This window comes from Erigeron canadensis, chromosome 2 (genome assembly GCF_010389155.1).
Source record: "Erigeron canadensis isolate Cc75 chromosome 2, C_canadensis_v1, whole genome shotgun sequence".
In the NCBI taxonomy this organism is placed as follows: Eukaryota; Viridiplantae; Streptophyta; class Magnoliopsida; order Asterales; family Asteraceae; genus Erigeron; species Erigeron canadensis.
The window spans coordinates 12307307-12322937 of NC_057762.1; the positions used below are offsets into that span (position 1 = coordinate 12307307).

The window sequence follows — 15631 nt, forward strand, 5'->3', positions numbered from 1 at the left end:
AAATCTCAACAAAATGAAATTGAAAAACTTAAGTCTCAAAGTTTGAATTCGGAGGATAAATTAGTTGTTGTGGATACTAAGAAAGTTTGTATGGATGCTTCTACTCAAACTGACCTAAGTGCTCTAGTAGACCATTCCACTCAGACTACTTGTGTTTCATTACTGTTTCCTCCACCCAAACCTTGACTGATTCTCTTGAGTGTTCATATCAAAATGCTACTACTGTTATAGCTGATGATTATGTGCAATCTGATTTATCTTATGATGAACTTGCGCATAGTTTAGTTTTGATATTGTACTACTTTAGGTTTTTCACTTGTGAGTCTCCTGAAGAGTTAGTTGTTCATCCTAAGCTTAGTGCTAGTATAGGTGTTGATACTTCTACTTTAATTTCTTGTGAAACCAAAGAAGTGTCAGTTCAAGTTGATTTCATTCCTGAGATTACCCATAGTGTGAAGTTGGAAAACAAGATTCCTGATTTTTCAAAAATCTCTCCGGTTTCACCATTCACCAAAAATGATTTTGATAAATTCATGGAGGGAGAATATGTTTTTGATTCTGAAACTGAGAAAAAGATTGAATCTACCAAAATCAAAGTTGAATCAAAAGAGGAATCTACAAAATCGTTTTCCAAAGCTCCAACTTCATATTATTCAAAGAAACGGGTTGTTTCCAAACTCGTCAAGACTGAATCAAAGACTGTCATCAAACCAAGAATCAATAAGTTAAAAAGAAAGTGTCCTACCCCGGAAAAGCATGTTAAAACCAAACAAGTTGAGACCATTCCCAAAATCAAATACAACAAAGTGAAACTTCTGGAAATCTATTCAAATGTTTCTTTGTCTAGCTCTCATTCTAGTTCAATTTCTAAAGTGTCTAGGTCTAGCTCAGTTTTGCTAACTAGGGATGCTACAAATGGTGCAACTAGATATAGGGATAGATATGGCTGGTTTTCTCATGATAAACCTAAGAAACAAGAAGTTTCCGCACCCTCAAAAGAGACTAAAAAGATAAAAGTTCTTCAAAATTCTCGTTCTAATCTTCTTAGTGTCAATCCCACAGGTGGAAAGAGCTTGATTAGTGAGTCTTAATGGGTAGCTAAGTCATTAGTACCTAAGATCACTAAAGTTGAGAAAAAGAAGAAAAGGCAAAGGAGAAAAGCGGGTAGTAAGAAGAAGTTTGGTTGTAAACAATGTTAATTCTCGCTTTCATTTGTATGGTTTGAATGGTGGTAGACATGTTACTTTTGATTCGTGTGTTAATATTCGTTTGTTTGATCCAAATGTGCTTGTTGATAATGTGCTTCTTAATAAGTATGTTGATTCGAAAGCATGTTTGTATGCATCACCTAAGTTATATACCCTGCCTGTGCTAACTAACCACAAAGGACCCGTCTTCAAGTGGGTACCTAAAGTCGGTTAATTCTATTTGATTGCAGGAAATAACCATCTGTGTTTGGATACTCGATTCTGGGTGTTCAAAACACATGACTGGAAATAAAGCATTGCTCAAGAACTTTATCGAACGATTCATGGGAACTGTTCGTTTGGTAACAACAATTTCGCTCCTATCTTAGGCTATGGCGACATTGAACGCAATGGAATTGTCATTAAGAAAGTTCACTATGTTGAAGGATTAAGTCATAACTTGTTCAGTGTTGGACAATTCTGTGACAACAATCTTCAAGTTTTTTTTCGACAATCTCTCTGCAAGGTTCAAACTCTAGATGGAGTTGACATTTTGTGTGGCGACCGCGATGATAACCTCTTTACCGTCAATCTTGATGATAACCAACCAACCGATAATATTTGTCTCATTTCAAAGGCTACTTCAAAGAATTCTTGGTTGTGGCATAGAAGACTTTCTCACCTAAATTTTCCTACTATCAATACTTTAGTCAATAAGCATCTTGTTGAAGGCTTGCCAGACTATAAGTATGAAAGTGAGCATGTCTGTCCTTCTTGTGCCGTTGGGAAGATAAAACGAGCTTCTCATAAACCGAAGAAATCTCCAAGTTCTTTAGCACCTCTTCATTTGCTTCACATGGATCTTTGTGGACCAATGAAAGTTCAAAGCCGAAATGGGAAGAGATACATTTTGGTTATTGTTGATGATTATTCAAGATATACTTGGGTCAAGTTTCTTGCCTCCAAAGATGAAACAACTCAAACTTTGATCGATTTCATCACTTCTACTCAAGTAAATCTTCAACTTCCAGTCCGTTACATCCGTTCGGATAACGGAACTGAGTTCAAAAATGTCGTGTTCGATGAATTTTGTAAATCTAAAGGCATTACTCACCAATTCTCTGCGGTTCGTACCCCACAACAAAATGGTGTCGTTGAAAGGAGAAATCGAACGCTTGTGGAAGCTGCAAGAACCATGCTAGCTTATTCTAAGTTACCTTCCAATATGTGGGCTGAAGCTGTTGACACTGCTTGTCACACTCAGAATCGGTCCATTGTAAATCAGCGTTTTGAGAAGACTCCTTATGAGGTTGTTAACAAACGGAAACCCAACATCAACTATTTTCATATCTTTGGGTGTGTTTGTTATACTCTAAATGATCGGGAGAATCTTGGAAAGTTCGAGAAGAAAGGTGATGAAGGTTACTTTGTTGGTTATTCCAAGACATCAATTGCCTATCGAATCTACAATCCCGAACAAATACGATTCAAGAAACAATGAATGTTTGGTTTGATGAGATATCGGGCATGATTTTCGAGCAAGAAAGTTTGCTACCAACAAATAATGGTCCAAGTGATTCAAGTACTTCATCAAGGACTTCTACTTTAGCATCCAAATTCAAGAAGTTTCCAGCTCCAACAAGTGATGAGTTAGACATTCTTTTTGAAGAATTCTACAATTCAAAACCGATTCATGATGAGGAACCTCAAGTCATCATTGAACCAATTCTGAACAATGATCCAGTTCTTGACAACCTTCATGAATCATCATCAAGTTCTGCTGAGCAAGTTGCTACTTCTTCAAGTAGTAGTTCTTCATCCTCTTCTAATGATTCTTCTTCTCAATCCTTTCCTGATAATTCTTCTCCAGTGATGTTCAAGAACAACCTACCCAATTTACCTAGACTACCAATCCGATAAACACTTCAAATGGATGTGAAGACAGCTTTCTTGAATGGTGATCTCAAAGAAGAAGTTTACGTTGAACAACCAGAAGGTTTTGTTGATCCCAAAAGACCAAACCATGTCTACAGGTTAGACAAGGCTCTCTACGGTCTTAAACAAGCACCCCGAGCATGGTATGATTCATTATCTACTTTCTTGATTAGAGGTGGCTTTACCAAAGGCACAAATGACCTTACCCTATTCATTCGCAAACAAGGTAAGCATGTTCTTCTTGTCCAAATATATGTTGATGACATTATCTTTGGGTCAACCAGTCAAACATTTTGTCAAAACTTTTCATCTCTAATGGTTAATCATTTTGAAATGAGCATGATTGGGGAAATGAACTACTTTTTGGGTCTTCAAATCAAACAATTACCAAATGGTATTTTCATATCACAAGGTAAGTATATTCATGACATGTTGAAAAAGTTTGATATGACTACTTGTTCTTCAATTTCAACTCCAATGGCTGCTCGTACAAGTATTAATGCTGATAAAAATGGGAAACCATTTGACCAAAAGAGATATAGAAGTATGATTGGTTCATTGTTGTATCTTACAGCATCTCGCTCAGATATAATGTTTGCAACATGTATGTGTGCTAGGTATCAAGTTGCTCCAACTGATTTACATTTTCAAGTTGTGAAACGAATATTTCGTTATCTGAAGGGTACACCCAATTTAGGTCTCTGGTATCCAAGGGATACTGGATTCAATTTAACTGCCTATTCAGATGCAGATCATGCAGGTTGTAAGCTTGATCGCAAGAGCACTTCTGGTACTTTACAATTTTTGGGTGATAAAATTGTGAGTTGGTCTTCCAAAAAACAAAATGTGTGTCACTATCAACAGCTGAAGTTGAATATGTGGTTGCGGCCAGTTGTTGTGCTCAAGTGTTATGGATGAAGACTCAACTTACTGATCATGGTCTGAAATATGATCATATTCCCATTTATTGTGACTCTCAAAGTGCCATTGCTATTGCAGTCAACTTAGTAAACCACTCTTGATCAAAGCATATTGATGTGAGATATCATTTTCTCAAAGATCATATTGAGAAAGGTGATATCGAGCTCTACTTTGTGGGAACTGACTATCAGCTTGCAGATTTGTTCACTAAACCACTGGATGAGAAAAGGTTTAACTTTCTTATCTCTAAGCTTGGCATGTTAAATCTTGAACCTTAACTTATTTTGTTCTTGATACATTCTTGAAAAACAAAATACAAAATTTGAAAAGACAAAAATCAAATACAAAAATATAAAATTTTGAAAAATAACAAAAAGATTTTCTTATTTTTTTCTTTTTCAAAATGACTTGCATATATTCTGTATGCAACCCGTTCTTCATTGAGCTATTTATTTCAAAATGGCTTCTGCATACTCCGTGCATAATCCGTTTTGATTTGAAATTATTTATATTTCAAAGTTGGTATAAAATGTGTTATTATACATATAGATTGATATAAGATAACGCGGAATTGAACGCCTTTGTGTAGTTCCAAGTAGTCTTATATGAATATGTATGTGTAATAGCAATTTTTCATTTGATTGAAATTGCAAACAATTCTCTTCAAGAGTCTTGATTTTGTTGCAAACAACTTAAAATTTTTCAAATGAATTTCATGTTTCAAAAAACTCTCAATTGTTGATATGAGAAGCAAAGGATTGAATGCCTTTGTGTACTCCCGAGTTGTCTCATCTTAAACAATTGATTGAGTTAAATTTGTGCTTAAATGTTTTTATTTGCATCCAACTTGTTGATGTAAGATGCAAAGGATTGAACGCCTTTGTGTACTCCCGAGTAGTCTTACTATGAACATTGTTGTTGATGCAAAAATTTGTGTTCCTTAAAATCTTGTTCACTTTTAGACTCTTTTTTGTTAGAAATCCAAAAATAGTGATACATTGTAGTTTAAGTTATGGACTTACTTGTTGTTAAGTCATGAGTTGATGATTTCTAAGGTTGAGGGGCTAATTGTGTTAATTAGCATAGTTGGTTAGTTTAGACTATAAATAGCCTTCAATTCCTTAGAAATCATGACTTTTGCATAACTTTTGTATTCACCTGACATATCAATAACACACTCTTGATCCCAAATTCTCTCTAAACACACACAAACACCAAGAACACATACACTAACCAAACGCAATTGTTGATGTGAATTCGAGTGACAAAATCGTGTTGCTACATTTTTGACTTCACAAAAACCAATTTTTGCTCTACCTTTCTATGAAAACTTTTAAGATCTACCTTTGCATAGATTAAGGGGGAGTTTGTGATTTCAAAATTTTCAAAACTTCAAATGTGTTTTCAAATCATTTTCTTACACACATTTGATGATTTTCAAATGATTTTCATCAATTGAAGTTCGGTGTTTAGTTTGCACTTGAGCGATTCGTTCACTCCATGAACTTCATCATCACCGGTAAGTTCTAACCCTGGAGTATTCAATTCTCTCTTTAGATTGTAAGGGTATCTTGAGTGATGATGGTTTTGTGCAAATAGGATGGAGGGAGTAAAGTTGCAAAGTGAGAGGTTATGGTGATATGTTGTGAGAAAAGGGTTAAAAGAAATGATACCCTTCCCTAAAACTCTCAAATCGCCGGGTAAAACACATTTATATCGGATGTCATTTGTTGATATCTTGATTAAGACTTCATAGACCCAATGAAGCGATGCACATCTTTACCTAACCACTCAAGTGTTTCTTAACAAATACTTGTTTTATTTCTCACGGAGATTTTCACATTTCTATTGACTCTTCATTTGGAAGATGTTGATATTGAATAAGGGCGACACTCTGCTCCGGTCCCCGACTTCATTTAATCACGTTGTGTCTAGAGCTATCTTGCTTGATCATTAATTTGATCCTTATTCATTTTCTTAAGACACATTTGAGTCATATCTTTGTGATATTATTGCATATCTATGTGATATAGCCGGAACATTTGTAGTGATATCTTAATTGATATTCCACAATGATCAAATGGAAATCCTACCAATGCTAACATATTTTCCAACATTGAACGTAGGTCTCATAATCACATTTATGTGATTATTGAGTGAACGAGAAGTCTATCAGTGACCTCGAATGTTTCCTAACAAGTCTTTAAGGATAATAGATTGTGGTTATCGAACGCCTTAGGTGACACTGACCATGATTTCTATTCTTTTAAGCAATCTCGTAGTTGAAAAGCTACAAGACCGAACTATGTTAGAAAATTGCTTTGTGCATAATTCAATGATACATAGGAAATCCGAAAAATGTCATACATTTCTTTCGGTCATTTCATTAATCCTTTTGATTTTTGAACATGTTAACGGATCTTCCTTATCCGGTCTTTCATTTCTTATCTCACAAACACAAAAACCACCATGCAAGAGGTTTCTTTTCACATTTTATCAATCAATGTTTGCATAATGACATTGGTTCCCAACTTTGTCATTATGAGGGGAAGAAAAAGATTATGATTGATTGAGAAGATTAATTGTGATTGAAAAAGAAGTGAATTTTGCCGCTGAAATATGTTCTCTTGAAAGGCTTTTTTAAGGATGAGATCGAAAATAAGGATATTGTTCAAAGATGCTCCAAAATGCTTATACTCATGAATTGAGGGGGAGCATGATTAATTCAAAGTTTTGTTCAAAAGTTTACTCTCCAAAGTGTTTAAGTCAAAATGACAAAGATCAAAGCTACAAAAGTTGAAAAGATTGATTGGAAGATTCAAGACAAAGATCAACACATTTCATTCAAGATCTTCAAAGTCATAAATAATACTTGATCAAGAAGATTCAAGGCATATATCAAGCGGGAGAGTTTAAGTTTTTGATACTTCATTCCAAGGAAACAAATTCTCATTCAAGAATCGAAGATTGAAGAACCAAAGCCAAATTTATACCTTTCGCACTTCAAAAGACAACTCTGATTCACGGTTCAACAACTTTCAAAGATTCTAGACTCATTCATTTTATTCTCTGTTCAAACAGAACATTGAGAATTTCATCATGTTTTAACTACAAGAAGTCCAAGACCAAGATTGATTCAAGTTCTCCAGAGACAATGAGAAAGCTTTGAAGATTTGTTTCATCACACCAATTGTCTTCACCATCAGGCTCATCAACTTAATTCCTACAAGACAAAATAACACGTACTTCATTCATTACAATATATCACTAAAGGGGGGAGAATGTTAGAAATCCAAAAATAGTGATAAATTGTAATTTAAGTTAGTGGATGTTATTGTTGTTAAGACATGGTGAAATGATTTCTAAAGATGAGGGACTAGGAGTGTCAATTAGCTAAATTGTAGATTTAGACTATAAATACCCTCAACTCCTTAGAAATCATAAGCCTTTTATCCATTTTTACACATACAACATATACAGATCGTCTCTTTCTCTCTCTCTAGAAAAATCACACACACTAAACACACCAAGAACACACACACTTGAACCGCCATTGTTGAGATCGAATCAATAGCAGAAATCGTGTTATTACAGATGTGCTTGAAAATACCGGCAGAGTCTTCGTGCTGCATGAACAAGAGCTAGAGCTAGCTTTTGAATTTTTGGGTATCTGGTTTCGGGGCCTTGCAAAACTCTACTTACGTAATATACTGGTACTTGCCTTTCTTTTTTGTTTGTCATCAAAACAGCACTGATTGTTTCTTCTGAAGTTGCTAGATATAGCACCTAGTTTCTCCTGGAGTTGGTGTGATAATGGTGGGGAGATTTGACAAGTATTCCTTTAACTCTGTAAAAGCTTTATGAGCCTCCTCCGTCCAACTGAAGTAAAGATTGCCAAACAACCTTTCGGTGTTTTGAAAAAAGGTAGGGAGTGCTTCGCTCGAAAGAAAGCGATGGAGGACTGCAAGCTTTCCATTGAAACTTTGTATTTACTTTAGGCTACTTGGTGGTTTTAGACTGAGGATGTCTTTTACTTTCTCCAGATCTGCTTTGAATCCTTCTTTTGTGATAATGTGGCCCAAGAATTGGCCTTCCTCCGCTCCGAAAGTGCATTTTTTTGGATTCAACTTCATGTTCATGGCCCGGAGTGTCTTGGAGGTATCTTCAATGTCCATCAACATGTCTTCTTCACTTCTACTCTTGATAACCATATCATCTACATAAGCCTCCAAATTACCCCCGATTAGCTTTCCAAATGCCTTATCCACTAGCCGCTAGTACGTTGCTCCTGCATTTTTTAACCCAAAATCACTACTAGAAAAAATTGCCTTTAATGACAACGACTACGTGTCATAAAAAGGGGTCAGATGACATGCTTTTTTGTGTCATAAATCGACCTGTCTTAAAGCTTTATGACACGAATTTCGCACATCATGAATTTATGACACGCTTTTATGACACCCTTTTACGACACACTTTTATGACACCTTTTTTGCGTGTCATGGTTCAAATTTTTTTAAAACAAATATTTTTATAAAATTTCTAATATCCACACATTAAATAACAGTTAATCTCATAATACAAATAAATACACAAATAGCAAAAGAGAGAATTTCATATATATCAAAACAATGTGTTTCATACAACCACAAGTTAGTAACAGGTAACCTAATTGTATCTAGCTTGACATTGTTTCAGTGAGTTACATGCACATCACGGGCTTCCCTTGAGTTTCTTGGCAACGGTAGCAATGTGCTTACCCTAATGGAAAGCTTGCTGCAACTCGAGCTCAGATGGTTGTCTTGACTATTATGCCTGAGATTTTCACCTTCAAGATCTTCAGGTTCCAAGATCTTCGTGGTCCTAGATATTCGTGGTTCAAGATCTTCGTAGTTCAAGATCTTGAGGCTCTAAGATATCTGATCGTTATTTCTTTGATTTAGCTTAACAGGAACGATTAAAACGGAAGACTTGCCCCCAAAGTCGGAATTTATGGTTGAAAACGTGTAGAAATGGCTCCACAACGTCCATTTACCAAGTACTCAAGTCAAAGAGAAAAATCTGCTCAAGATCCCTGATTTCCAGCTTCAAGATCCCAGATTTTTAGGATAGTTAGTTGGTTATTTTCTCTATAAAAAGGACAAGTGATTGCAGGCTTAGGCACTTCGAATGATCTCTGAAAAAACACTTTTTTCTCTCTATTTTCTTCTGTAAACACATTCCAAATAACACTTTTCATCATGGTAACACTTAGATCAATCACTTGCGCTCTCGAATTGTAATTAATTTCGATTTATAATAATAAAAGTAGCACGGAGGGACGATTGCTTCCCCCCGAGGTTTTTATGTTGGCAATCCTCAAAGGATTAAGAGCTTCTCCTCGTCAACAAATGACGGTGTTCTTATTCCTTTTATGCATTTTACTTTATTTATATTTTATATAACGTTTTTCTTACGATTATCGCCCATACCATGCATTTTGCTTATTTTAGATCAACTTGTACAAAGTAATCTTTTTATTTACGTTCAAGTACATTAATTACTCATATTTTATGCTTTTATACTGTTTCTTAACGAATGCTTAAGTATTATCACGTTTTAACGTTTTTTATTCAAGATCTTGCCACTTTAAATGTTCATTTATTAGATTTTACAAGTACATCTTTACTTTTACAGTCCTATCTTGATAAAAACATTCTCTTAAGCATTATTTTATGTGATTATTCAATATCTAGCAAATACGTTACATTTTCGAAATTATTTTAACACCTCAGTATACTGACCTTTTAAGATCTTTAAGCACACAATCTCACGAACGAAAGTTTGGTTACATAATTAATCTGGGTCTTCAACGTAGATTATCTTAGGTAACTTTTGAACAAAAGATTGACCCATCCCCTGCATAAGTACCTGCACCATATGGACATCCACCTTTCGCCTTCTCCATTTAGAATATGTCAGCTCTAAAAGTATATTCAATTGGCACGAAGATCATTCCATGGTGAGCAAGCTGGATAATTTCTCTATTGATGCAGTATTAACTTTGGACACCCGTTGGGATACTTGAAGCTTAGAAAAATCTTCTGTAATCATAGCTTGACTAGGCTCCACAAGTTTTTCATAAGGCGGCTGCAATTGTAAAAGAAACGAGTCAACCAGTTCACTAAAAACAGCGGCAATGCTGCCTGTTTCATCACCAAAACACTGTATGTTTCATCACAAAAACAACATAGCTGAAACATCAGCAGTTCTGCCTGTTTCAGCACCAAAAACAGCAGCAATAGTGCATTGTTTCAGCACCAAAAACAGCAGCATAACTGCATTATTTCAGTACCAAAAATAGCAGCAAAACTGCACTATTTTAGCTCTAAAAACAGCAGTAATGTTACAATGTTTCCGCACCAAAAATAACAACTTATCATTATTTCAACACCAAAAACAGCCTGCTATTTTTAGCACCTAAAACAGTTAAAAAAACTGCAAATGAAACATAATGTAATCAACACAAATTGGTCAAAAGACATACCGAATTCCTTTTTGAGCCTTATGTTATGTTCCCTCTAAGTAAGAATATGCCCACCAAACTGAAAATATGGGGGATTAAGAAGCTTTCTAGGCCTTATAGTATCTAAACCAACAATATACAAATCAACTTGTATATCTAACCTTACATCTACTTGAAGTATTGGATACTTAGATTTCTTGTTTGATATTACAAACACGTTGTCCTGCAATTAAGCAACAACATATAATAATTATGCATAGGTAGAAAAGTGAAGCAAATAACATTATAGAGTATCTTCTACTCAGTTACCTGTTTGTCTATCCATGTTTGTGTGCCCTCATCTTCACTGTCAGTATAAAAAGGTTCACAAAGTTAGTATTAATGTCCAGATATACGGAAAAGGATCCAAGGTTGTAGCAATTATCTTTTCAAAAAGAAAGATAGCATTGCAGTGGCATTTGGATAGTGGTAAGGGGAGATATTCTGCTACACGAACTTATACTATAGTAATCAGAACTCAATCAACTGACAGGGGTATACACATTAGGCATGATGAGATACTTATGTCGTCTCTTGAGTGTCATTTTTATTAGCCTTCTCATGTGTGATTTTAGCAATAGTTTCTAGTACAGCCTGCAAAATACCATTTGAATAAATCCTATACTCGTATATAATAACTGAAATAGACGAGATATGCTATTGAATAATTTAATAAAATAATTCTTAAGCTGCCTATTACAATTTAAATCAAAACCATGATATCCCCCAGATATCCTAATCTACAATGGTTAAAACATATTCATAAATATGAAAGTGAAACTAACTACTATCTTTGAACAGCTGTTCGAATAGAATAGAGTATTGTCTTTAAACTATTAATAAAAATCTTACTTTTTGATTAGCCACACTGTTATTGAAACTGCTTCGAGCAGAACCTACATTATACAAAGGGATAAGTGTGAGATAGCACTAAACCACATAAACGACATGAAGAAGGAAATGGAACTCAGTAAGGGCCATCCAATTAGTCCACAATGATGTGGTCGGGTCCACAATGTTATCTGTAACGGCTCCTCTACAACCCACTTCATCACCATTCCACTAACAAGAAAAGCCGGAATCAGTAAAGCAACAAAAACAACACCGCAGTAAAACAACCACAACAACCCCTTCCCGACCCGAAAACACAATTCCCAAATAGGAATGTCGCATTACATAATACTTGATCATGCAACTGAAGTTTTAAGAGGTCAATATTGGAACAGCAGAGTTACCTTATATCAAACTCCTCTGACTTCTTGACAGATTCCTGGGCCGCTTTGACAGTCTAGTGAGTCATACCAAGATTGGAACAAAAGCGCCTCTATCATTTCAAATGAGGTCAATCATTAGGCAAACATCCTAAAAGAGTACCTTTCTTCCACAATTCAATCTCACCGAAACAAGTTAAATCACAACCACTCTTGTAAAGAATAAACTGTTAACTTATTAAAAAAACAATGAAACTGACCATGAAATCATCAGCGTGTATAGTCCCCATTTCTACTGATTGACCCATTTCAAGCTCAAGTTGCTTCACAATGTATTCTTTTGCCCGACTAATTTCCCTTTTTAGTAGCTCCATTGGCAACAGAACAAATTTCTATTTGAACACATGTGTAAAAAATTTCCTTTATTAATTTTTGTTGCAATGAAGAAAGCAATCTTACTCCTAGTTATCATAATTTAATACTCGTAATCTATAAGATTAGAGATCGTATATACTGCCAATCGCGTTCTTACCCTGTATCTCATTCAATATCGTACCGCTTAGACACTGCATATACTGAAACTCATCCACGTTACTTCCATGTCCAATGTCGGAAAGTAACAACCTACTTAAATTCTGATGCATGTAAACGGGAGAGATTTTCCCTCAAAAGAACATGGTAAATAATTTTATTATAAATGGTAATTTAATAGCACAATCATAGCCATACAAAAGCCCTAAATATAATATAGAATATAGATACAGATACACACATATGTATATGTATGTATGTATGTATATATATATATCGCCACCAATATTTTCCATTTCAACTAATTACTTATGAGAGATACAATAATCATTTCATAACAACTGAATTACACTTCAAATTATTAATTAACATAGCAATTAAGTTACAATCAACTAAAATTTAATTTTAATTAACTTACGAGCAACAGGAGTGAAAACAAGGGAAGGAATAGATCAAGTTGTGCGTGAAGAACATCGGAGCCCTAAATTGAAATTGAAATATATATATATATTTGAGCCCTAAACTGAAATTGAAATTGAACGTCAGAGCCCTATTATAACGATTAATCAAAAGATGAATACGACTGATACGTGTGTGAGAGTGAGTGAGGGAGAAGATTGGGGATGAATGGAGGTTAAGGAAGGATAGGATGGTTTTAGGGGAAAGGGTTTAATGTTTGGAAAAGTGATTTGAATTTTTTAGGTTGCCGCTGAAGAAAGTGTGTCAGTGTACTCTTTAGACGACTTATTTTTATGACACTAAAAATTGCCATCTGTCTTCCAGATTGCACAATTTATGACAACTCCAGATTGCACAATTTATGACAATTTTTATATGACACACATTTTTGTGTGTCATAGTTTTGCGTTTGTCATAAATTAAGTATTATTAAAGGCTATTTTTTAAGTAATGAAAGCATCTTCTTGTAGCAATAGATGACCCCAACAGTGTAAAATGTTGTTTTGTCTTCATCGTTCAGATGCATATATATTTGTTGTTATTCTTTATAAACATCAAGAAAACATTTCAGCTTGAAACCTACTAATGACTCTACCTTTCAATCGATTTCTGGTAGCGGGTAGCAGTCTTTTGGGCAAGCTTTGTTAATGTGAGTAAAATCAATGCACATTCTCAAGCCTCCATCGTGTTTCTTCACCATAACTGGGTTTGCTACCCAGCTTTGATATTTGACTTCCCTCAAGATACCTGTTTTGACTAAATCCGCTGCTTGCTCTTCTGCGGCCTTGCATCTATATGGGGCTAGACTTCTTCCCTTCTGTTTTATTGGCTCTATGTATGGTCGAGCATTCAGCTTATGTTGGGTATCAAATACTTCACTTCCTATCTTCAGTTGCCTTGGGACGCCAGTCATGTCAGATGGCGTCTGTGCAAACACATCTTCGTTTCTTTCAAGTAATTCTTTCAACTTTCTTTTATACTCTGTTGGGAGTTTGCGGCCTATCAGAATATGCTAGTTTGGGCCTATCAGAATACTTTCTCTTCTGATTCTCCAGAAAGTATAAGCTTTTCTTGCACCGAAGCCACATCCTGCGGCTCTAGTTTAGCACAATACCGATTGAAGAGTGGTTCCGACTTCACATATCTGATGCCTGGTGGTGTTGAAAATTTGATTGCAACATGAGTTGAGGAAAGGATTATTCCCATTTTCCTCATGGCTACCCTTCCCAAAATAACATTATATGGGGAGTGGCCCGAATGATGGTGAACGTTAATACTTTCGTACATTCCTTCGGCTACTCCCCCAGAGTTACTTGTAATGTTATTTCACCTTGTGACCATGCTCTTCCCCCCAGAATCCTATTAAGGAACTTGTTGAGCTTTTCCATAACTTCTGGAGAGTTGGCTTTAATCGTTGGAAGCAATGGTCGTAGATGATTTCACACCCACTTTCAGTGTCTACATGCACTCTTTTCACTGGGTGTTTCTCTATTACTGCTTATATCACAATTGGGTCATCCGATGTCTATCTCCTCAATAGGCGGAAAGCTGATTGCCACCGACTTCCATAGCTCACTTTTATCTAGTATATGCTCTTCTCGTCGGACTTCACCAATTATCATAGTTATGGGGGCTTCCATTAGCTCCAGCCTTGCTGCCTGAGCTTCAGTGTTGTCTTGCCTTCCTTGATTATCTTTTGGCCCTTGCTCTTTCAAGCTTTTTAAGAACTAGGCCAGCCTTCCGGTTTTGGCTGCTTCTTCCACTCTCGATTTGAATACTTTACAATCATTCGTGTCATGACCACGAATGTTATGATAATCACAGAATTTGCTCATGTCCTTCCCCCGCTGTTGTGACTTTGTCTTTGGTGGTGACTTTTATGCGGCTAACACATCCCGTGGGGGCCATTGTGTGCTATTCAGGGTGTCGTGGTTGGCAGGGGTATGATCTTGCATTATTTGGTACGGAGAGAAGCGATGTCCTCTGCCTCCACGGCCCCTCCAGCCTCGTTCTCCACCCTCCCACAGGGCTGCGGATTGAAGTACGGGTTTCCTTCAACTGGCTCTGCCCCCTCCCAAATTTCCAGCTGTGTCTTTTGCAAGTAAGAAGCTGTGTGTCTTGTCAGTTAAGGCCATGGGAGGTCCGTGGATAGAAATTCGAACAGGGGCTTAAATCGTAGCCCATGTACGAAGCCGGATATCTTTTGACTTTCAGCCATGTTGGATCAAGGATTCGCTGAGGGACTCAGCGAGTGACTCATTCAGCGAGCTCTCAGCGAGCACATACATCTGCAGGCATGATCTATCTTCAAAGTCTAAAGGATATGTTCAATGACTCATCGTCCAGTATTTGTAAGTCAAATATGAGCGGGAATTTGAAGAATAGAAGAATGGTCCCAAGGACACGTGTTGAAAGATTAAGATAAAGCCATGTGACCTTGTACTACTTCTGTGCAATGGAGTTTCTCTTTCATACCGTTTTTGGAAACAAACAAGATGAAGGAAAGAGACCTCTGCAGATCTGAATGATCCACCAATAGATAGTTGACAACCTTCATGTGTCAACATCTACTAGGGTAGTCATGTGATTTCTTATCTGTCTATAAAAGGAATCACTTGACCTAGCCACCATTCTGTTGGTGTGTTCCACAGTTTTTACTTTATTCTCTTTATTGTTGTTGTTAAACAACCACCCATGTTTTCATCGTTTAGTTTGAAATACATATAACTAAACAAAGTTCTTTACTTCTCATCTCTATTCTTGTTATTTCATATTTATCTTACAAGCTAGTTAATCAAACACAAGTAGTGCATTCGTGGACCATTAAGCCAGACCTTTGATGA

The 15631-nt window shown here is 36.1% G+C and overlaps 1 long non-coding RNA gene across 3 annotated transcripts; it reads right to left on the minus strand.

Annotated features, from left to right (window-relative positions):
* Nucleotides 1–9890: 9890 nt before the first annotated feature.
* On the minus strand, nucleotides 9891–12822 carry LOC122590198. Of its 3 annotated transcripts, XR_006322417.1 has the most exons (9): nucleotides 12748–12822; nucleotides 12059–12190; nucleotides 11823–11911; nucleotides 11440–11649; nucleotides 11089–11181; nucleotides 10858–10894; nucleotides 10710–10771; nucleotides 10570–10627; nucleotides 9891–10172 (listed from the first exon to the last, which is right to left on the minus strand). It is a non-coding gene; the product is annotated as an uncharacterized LOC122590198 (long non-coding RNA). The 3 variants fall into 3 exon arrangements; XR_006322415.1 differs by lacking the exon at nucleotides 11089–11181; XR_006322416.1 differs by lacking the exons at nucleotides 11089–11181; nucleotides 12748–12822 and adding an exon at nucleotides 12331–12499.
* Between the last annotated feature and the right edge of the window lie 2809 nt (nucleotides 12823–15631).